The sequence below is a fragment of the Medicago sativa genome, chromosome 3 (assembly GCF_051527215.1).
Source record: "Medicago sativa cultivar Bolivia chromosome 3, Bolivia_mono, whole genome shotgun sequence".
NCBI classification, from domain to species: Eukaryota; Viridiplantae; Streptophyta; class Magnoliopsida; order Fabales; family Fabaceae; genus Medicago; species Medicago sativa.
The window spans coordinates 6217965-6226684 of NC_140751.1; the positions used below are offsets into that span (position 1 = coordinate 6217965).

Sequence of the window (8720 nt, forward strand, 5' to 3'; positions counted from 1 at the left end):
TTCTCAGTTTTCGGTTCGTCATTTGATACGTGTTTGAATAGCTTGGATACCGTGCTGAAGCGGTGTGTTGAAACTAGCTTGGTGCTCAATTGGGAGAAATGTCACTTCATGGTTACCGAGGGTATTGTCCTTGGTCATAAGATTTTTGCTAAGGGTATTGAGGTAGACCAAGCAAAGGTCGATGTCATAGGAAAGCTTCCACCACCGGTGAATGTCAAAGGTGTTCGGAGTTTTCTTGGTCATGCCGGTTTCTACCGGAGATTCATCAAAGACTTCTCAAATATTGCAAAGCCTATGAGCAACTTGCTCAACAAAGATAAGTCTTTTGCTTTTGATAATGAATGTCTTGATGCATTTGAATCTTTAAAAGAAAAGTTGACCACCGCACCAATAATCATTGCTCCTAATTGGGATTTAAATTTTGAATTAATGTGTGATGCAAGTGATTATGCTGTTGGTGCGGTCTTGGGTCAACGTAAGGATAAAATTTTTCATGCTATTCACTATGCAAGTAAGGTTTTAAATGAGGCACAAATCAATTATGCCACAACTGAAAAAGAGTTACTTGCAATAGTTTATGCAATGGAGAAATTTCGTTCTTACTTTGTAGGTTCCAAAATTGTTGTTTATACTGACCATGCAGCTATCAAGTATCTCCTTACTAAGTCCGACTCAAAGCCTAGACTCATCCGGTGGATGTTGTTGCTTCAAGAGTTTGACTTAGAGATCAAGGATAAGAAAGGCACGGAGAATCTTGTAGCTGATCACCTTTCAAGGTTGACAAACAATGAGGTAACCAAGAATGAACCGGAGGTTCGTGAAGAATTCCCAGATGAACGGTTGCTAGCAATCAATGTGAGACCGTGGTTTGCCGACATGGTGAACTACAAAGCAACCGGGTTCATTCCGGAAGATTTTGAATGGCAACAACGCAAGAAGTTCCTTCATGATGCTAACCACTTTGTGTGGGATGAGCCTTATTTGTTCAAAATTGGAGCGGACAATCTCTTGCGTAGGTGTGTCGATGATGAAGAGGCAAAGAAGATCCTGTGGCAATGTCATAATTCGCCCTATGGAGGTCACTTCAACGGGGAGAGAACAGCCACCAAGGTACTTCAATCCGGGTTCTATTGGCCAACTTTATTCAAAGATGCCAATTTACATTGCAAGTATTGTGATGAATGCCAAAGAACCGGATCAATGTCAAAAAGAAATGAGATGCCTCTACAACTCATCCTTGAAGTGGAAGTGTTTGATTGTTGGGGTATAGATTTTGTTGGCCCTTTTCCTTCATCATTTTCAAATGAGTACATCTTGGTCGCTGTTGATTATGTGTCAAAGTGGGTGGAAGCCGTAGCATCGCCTAAAGCCGATAGCAAGACGGTGGTGAAGTTCCTAAAGAAGAATATTTTCACCCGGTTTGGTACACCAAGAGTTCTCATTAGTGATGGAGGGTCACACTTTTGCAACACACAACTTGCCAAGGCCCTAGATCATTATGGAGTCAAGCACAAAGTAGCATCACCGTATCATCCGCAAACGAATGGACAAGCCGAAGTTTCTAACCGGGAGGTCAAACGCATACTTGAGAAGACGGTCTCTACATCTCGGAAGGATTGGTCGACTAAACTTGATGAAGCTTTGTGGGCATATAGGACTGCATACAAGTCTCCTATAGGCCTCACTCCTTTCCAAATGGTTTATGGCAAATCTTGTCACTTACCGGTCGAGCTCGAACATAAAGCCTTTTGGGCATTGAAGTTCCTAAACTTCGATCAAGAGAAAGCCGGTGAAAGAAGAAAAGTTCAAATGCATGAGCTTGAAGAATTGAGAAATCAAGCTTATGAATCTTCAAAGCTCTACAAAGAAAGGACCAAGAAGTATCATGACAAGAAGATCATTCTGAGACAATTCATGCCGGGACAAATGGTATTACTTTTCAATTCAAGACTGAGGTTGTTTCCGGGCAAATTGAAGTCTAAGTGGTCCGGACCTTTCATGGTTAAAGAGGTCAAACCGTACGGAGCTGTTGAACTTGAGGACCCAGTCACCAAAGCCAACTGGACTGTTAATGGGCAAAGGCTTAAGCCCTACTTCGGTGGTGAAATTGATCGGTGTTTGACGACGATTTCACTAATCGAGCCATGATTTCTTCAAAATGCGTCAAGCTAAGGACGTAAAACAAGCTCTTGCTGGGAGTCACACCCAGTTTTGTAAGTATTTTCATGTTTTTATGCATTTAGGAATAATTTCATGAGCAAAGCAAAGTAAGAAACATATCTGGGAAAATCTCGCTCAAGCGAAGTTAATCTCGCTTAAGCGAGATTGTTGCATTTTCGAATTTTTGGTTCTGGAGAAATCTCGCTTAAGCGAGATGACCTCGCGCAAGCGAGATGAGTTTTGAATTTCAAAAAGTGTAACGGTTTCCAAGGGGATTAACTCCCCTTAACCACTCCCACATCCACTCATTTTCCCCTTTTACGGTTTCCACATCTCTTCCCCTCAAATTTCTTTTTCTCTCTTCTCTCACACTCACAACCATCAAACACAAACCTCAATTCATTCTTAGTTTAAGCAAGTCAAGCATTTCATTGCATCCATTCCATTAATCTTGCTTTTGCATCATAACAGGTTTGTTTTCCTTTCCAATTTCTTGTTTTCATTTTGCAAATTCACTTTCTCAATTTGTGTAGAAATGGCTAGGTTAGGGAAAGATGTAGTTGTTTGTGACTAGAGACTGTTTCCATAGGATGTTAATGAACAAGAATCACAACTCAATACCATGAACACTCACTTTTGGAACATAGACCCATTTTTGAAATTTTTGATAAATTAGGGTTTTGAGTGGTTCTTGGAAAAATGTTGTGATTTTGGTTCCTTTTTGGACTTTGGTACGTTATAGAAACCTAGGGATATGAATGTTGTGATTAGAAATGCTGAATGTGTTGAATATGCTGGAAAAGTTCTGAAATTTCGCAGGTACAGACAAATCTCGCGCAAGCGAGGTTCTTGAGCAGAAATCTCGCGCAAGCGAATCTTCAAAGAAAATTCTGGAAATATCTCGCTTGCAACTCGCTTAAGCGAGCCACAAGCGAGATTGTTCTGTACCTCTGTTTTTAAAGTCTATCTGCCTTAACCTTTTTGATTCCATACATGTGCTGATTATTGTTCTATACTGTATATGGTTTTGCTGGTTGTTTTGCAGATGGCACCTAAAAATCAACCAAGCAAGAAACGAAAAACCACTGCTTCCTCATCCGGTGTTGTAAACCGTCCTGCACCCTTACCTAGAAACCCGGACCGTACCATCTACACATCCAACAAAACCTATGCCAGGTTTCTCGAGCTGAAAAAAGAGAAAACCTGGCATGATAAAATTTTCCGGATTAACCCTGAGGGAGAGTATGCTGACATAGCAGCCGTTTTCACTGAGAGAAAATGGGAGAAACTCCTTAACCCATACCCCAAAATCAACCTGGACCTTCTGTGTGAGTTTTATGCAAATGCCTTACCAGATTGTGATGCTAAGGAAATGCAAGCTGCATTTTCCTATACCACCATGGTGAGAGGAAAAACCATCCGCTTCGATAGGGATGCTATTAATGATTACCTAGGCAAACCTTACACCCTACCTGAGCCCGAGGACCCTGACACACCTGCCTTGTGTCCTTATGCGGAAAGAGAAGAGGCTGCTGATTGGAACCTTGGTAAGATTGAGAGAGAGATTCTCCTACCAGGAAGGACATACACCGAGTCCAAAGCGGGTAACCGCAATTTGGCAGCTTTCTCTGATATGAGGCCTAAAGCTGGTATTATTTTTAAGTTCTTGGTTCATAATGTCTGGCCAAAAAGCCATGTCACCACAACTCCAAAGAAAGTGATGCCTCCTCTGATCTGGCATATTTGCAAAGGAAGGGCAGTGGATGTGGCTGCAATTATTTCAAGAGAGCTGAAGCATGTAGCTCTCGGTGGTGTAGCAGGACCAGAGACCAGACTCGCTTTTCCGGGCTTTATTATGGGTTTACTTAGGCATCATCAGGTACCCGTCACCGAGCCTTTTTCAGAAGAGCTTGTATCTCCCATTGATGACAAGTACATTCGGGGTTACATTTCTAGAGCACTTTCTAAGGGTGCTGCTTCTTCTTCTCAAGTACCCCAACCTGAGGATGTACCCCAACCTGAGGACTTTCCAGAGCATGAAGATCCTCACCAGACTATGCCACCACCTCAGCAGTCAGCCACTTTTGATTTTTCATCTTTTCAGGCATACATGGCTCAGTATGAGCAGCGGGCAGTTGAGAGAGCTCAGGCACAGCAGCAGCAAGCCTTTCAGTTAGCTCAAGCACAGGAGCTGAGAGAGAATCACATTATGGATCAACAGGCTGCTATCTTCCGTAGCAACCAGGGCATCTATTCGCATCTTTACGATGCTCACATGGATCCCCGGTGTTTTATGTTCACTCCTGCACAGTACTATGATTCCTGCATGTGGCCTGGGGACAGGCCAATCTACCCAGGAGGGGGCAGTGGTGCAGCATTTGGTGGAGCAGCTGATGACTTTACTAGGACAGCCAGTGTCCATATTGGGGGTGATGCGGTGAGGACAGCTAGTGTACATGGGACAGCTAGTGTGCATGGGACAGCTAGTGTGCATGGTGTCGATGATGATCCAGAGAGGACAGCCAGTGTCCATTTATCTCAGCAGGATGATATGGATGATGATGCGGCACACTGACCGCATTCTTTGATGCTTAGTTTACTTTGACTTCTGCTTTGATTTTTTTTAGTTTATGTTTTTATTTTTATGCTGGAACAATTTTATCGCTTTTGAACTTATACTTTTTGAGCACGGTTTTGGGTGTTCAATACTTTGGTTTAATTTTAATTTCGTTTTGGGTTAAATAGCTTAGCTTGTTGTTTGGTTTTTAACTTATTGCTTTGGATGAAATTTTTGATTAATCTTGCTTGTGTTTAGTCAAAAGAAAAATAATGCTCATGAACATCAAAGTTTAAAGTGCTCTATGGAGCCAATTATTGAGCAAAAGCAGGTGAGTGATAATGATATGAATTGTGAGAAAGCGCATTGCCAAGGTATTGGTTTCCTGTTATTCTAGGTGTTGCTATGAATTTGAAATTTGTACTGTGCACAAAATATAGATCATTTAAGTCTTTTCATAAACATGAATATCTTTGAACCACTTAGTACTTAACCTAAATGTGAGGTAGCTTCAATCTGTTGTATATATGCTGGAGACCGATAATCATCGTCTAACTTGTTTTAGTTATGTTAAATCTGATAACTATTTTGAATTGTTTGAAAGCATGGAAAGGATCAAGGCACTTTTTGAATTGAGAGTAACCTACTTGACCACATAAAGCCTACCTGTGAGAAGAGCGAGTATCTGATACCCCAATCTGAGCCAAATGAATCAAGTCCTCAAACATGAACTGTCAATATTCATAAGCACAATGCTTGTTGAATTTGCCTGAAATTTTTCAAAAATCCAGTTCATGGTTGAATCTTATAGGACTTTGATAATTTTACTTTGTTGAACCCTTAACCTTTTTGTACTTTGTCCCTTGCCTTAGGATAGGGGAACATTCAATTAGAGTTTTGTTGTATTCAAGTTGGGGAGAAAAAAGGAGGCATTATATGTTAAGTTATGGTGAAGTTGTAAAATAACCTGACAACATTGAATCAAAGAAAAAAATTGTACATTTGAAAAAGAAAAGAAAAGAAAAGAAAAAGAAAGAGAAAAATCAAAAATAGAATAAGTTGTCAAGGTTATAAGTTTGATTGTTAATCACCAAAGGTTTTAATTCTTGGTAGGGAAGTATTGGATTTCAATTTGTGATACAAAAAAATGTTCCTCTTTGATAGGCTTTCTGATCAATTGCCCCACATATGACATTTCTTTTGTAGCCCGGCCAAGTTATAACCCTTGCAAGACCTTTTGATCCATGCTTTTATGCTTTTTGAGACGATATTTGGATGGACACCTAACTTAAATAGGATGTTAGCATGATTGTTGGATGTGTGTTCATTACCTCATTCATTGTTATCATTATATTGCATATACTTTCAAAGAAGTGTGTTAGGTGTGGTTCATAGATAGATATGTTTATACTTTGAAGTTTATGATGTGTATTTTGTGCTTAGGACTTGTTTCACATTTATAGCTGTGCTAGGAATAATGGAGAACTTCATGCTTGCCGGCGCTTTCACATTTGAATCACCACTTGAAAATTTTTATTTGATTTGAATTGTTTGGTATTGTGCTAGAAAGCTTGTCCAAAGCCTTGTGAGTTTCCTTTTGATTCTTTTGTTTGAGGACAAACAAAAAGCTAAGTTGGGGAGAGTTTGATAAGTGCTCAAAAGTAATATATTTCATGTGTTAAAAGAGGCATTTTTAGTGACTTGTTATGCAAGTTATCTACGGAAAAGCAATCAATTGTTGTAATTATACCATTTATGCTTTATATGCCTAATTCTACCCAATTTATGCAGGAAATGACAAGCAAGGACCAAAACTCAAGTTGTGTGAACCAAGCAAATCTCGCTTACGCGAGGTCATCTCGCTTAAGCGAGATTCCTCCAGGGAGAAGCTCAACCTTCGCTTGCATCTCGCTTCCAGGGTCGCTTGTGGATTTTGGCATCTCGCTTACGCGAGATCATCTCGCTTACGCGAGATTTCTCCAGGGAACTGATGAGCATCTCGCTTTCCATCTCGCTTCCATGTCGCTCAAGCAGGATTCTAAGGCGGTTTATGTTTGAAGCAACTTCGCTTGCGCGAGGTCTAACTCGCTTACGCGAGATACAACTTCATCAAGGAGCAGGGCTACGTGGCAAGACTTCATTGGTTATTGTTAGATATTTAGGCATCTCGCTTGCGCGAGATGCAGCTCGCTTAAGCGAGATTGCACGTTTTCAGCCCATTTAAATACAAGTTTTCCCTCTCTCTAGGACTATTCACTATTCCATTGAAACATTTTATACATTTCTAGAGAGAGGTTAGAGCTATTTCATAGAGAGAAACACAAAGCAAGTGATTAAAGAGTAGATTCAACCCTAGATTCATTGAGACATCAAGGATCTTGGCATGGAATCTTCATCTTTCCTTCATTCCTTGCATTAGTTTACATGTCTATATGTAACTAACCTTCTTTGTAGTATTGAGGTAACAATCAAGCTATTATGTAATCTTTTGATCTTTTAATATATATGGTTCTAGCTATATGATTCAATATTGTTGTTATTCTTGCTTTTAATGCTTTCAAAGAGATTCAAGATGATTTGGACACAAACTCTTGAATCTAGAACTAGAATAACAATCTATCTTATGTTATATCACTCTTGACAAGTTTGTAAACCTTTGATAATTACTTTTAATCAAGATTTTAATGCTTTCGGATACTTAATCAGGCTGGACACGGTCGATTAAGTTATCCGATCGACTTTGTTATCGTTTAAGGAATTTGGACACGAATGTTTAAACGCTAACTTGGAAATAACGATGTCGCTTTGGACACGAAGGATATTGTAGAAATGATTGTGATAATATTGGTTATAAAGCTAGAGTCTGTTAATCGATCGAGAGATTGCTGCTGTTATGCTTGCTCGTTATCTTATACCGCAAGCGAAATAGTTCGATCCCCTCTCGTTTTTACTTTAGTGTCAAATATGGATATAGTGTTACAAACAAACAAATTATATCCAAACCCTTAATGTGAACGATTGTGTAAATGCTTATGATTAAACGTAACTCCCTGTGGAAACGATCCTATATATACTCACGTGTACATAGTTATATGACGTGTAGGAATAATCTTACACCACTCTCTCGTCGGTCCATTTGTAATGATTTTGAACCATGTCTTCAATCAGGGCGTATGCCTCCGTGTAGTTCTTGTTCATTAGAGCTCCACCTACAGCTGCATCAACAGACATCTTAGTGGTATAAGACAAGCCATTATAAAAAGTGAGGACTATAAGCCACTTCTCTAGGCCATGGTGGGGACAAAGTCTTAGCATTTCCTTGAAACGCTCCCACGCCTCATAGAGAGATTCCCCATCTTTTTGATTGAACCGTGTGATTTGGTACCTTAGTTTAGCAGTTTTAGATGGTGGAAAGAAAAGTTAATTAAATTAGTTAACTCCCCGGCAACGGCTCCAAAAACTTGATAGGCCAAACCGCAAGTGCATGGTCTATCGAAGTAGTAGTAAAAGAGAGTATCGTTCCGCTAGGGAGTTGTTCAATTTAACTAACTTTAAAAGAATGATTAGAGGGGAAGAAAGTTTTTAAAAGAGGAGGTTCAGTTGGTTGAATTTAAACAACGATAATAAAAAGGAGCCTTGGGATCATTGGTTCATCGTAACGACGAATCCTTCACAAACAACCCTTAAACTTATAATTCTACGTTAGTCTTAATTTCTAAAGACAAGTTTCTCTTTAGCGTATCAAAGCTTCTCTCGAAGTCAGTGAGTGTATTCCTCCAACAACCACACCTATTCTCATGGGTGATTGCCTTTGGAACCCTTGAAGATCGAAACTTTATATGTCTCAAGGTTTGCTAGACTATTCTCATGTTTCGCAAACCTTGTCTAAATTCACTTGTTCGAATATCAAAGCTCCGCGTTCGCTTTATGAATTGATATTTGAGATAATGAATTAACAATTATCAAACCCTCCGTGTTCGCTTCCACAGTTTGGTAATGGTTA

General features: G+C 39.8%; 1 non-coding gene across 1 annotated transcript; it reads left to right on the plus strand.

Annotated features, from left to right (window-relative positions):
• Positions 1-8003: 8003 nt before the first annotated feature.
• On the plus strand, positions 8004-8110 carry LOC146935232 (small nucleolar RNA R71). Its single transcript, XR_015033652.1, has one exon. It is a non-coding gene; the product is annotated as a small nucleolar RNA R71 (small nucleolar RNA).
• Positions 8111-8720: the final 610 nt, after the last annotated feature.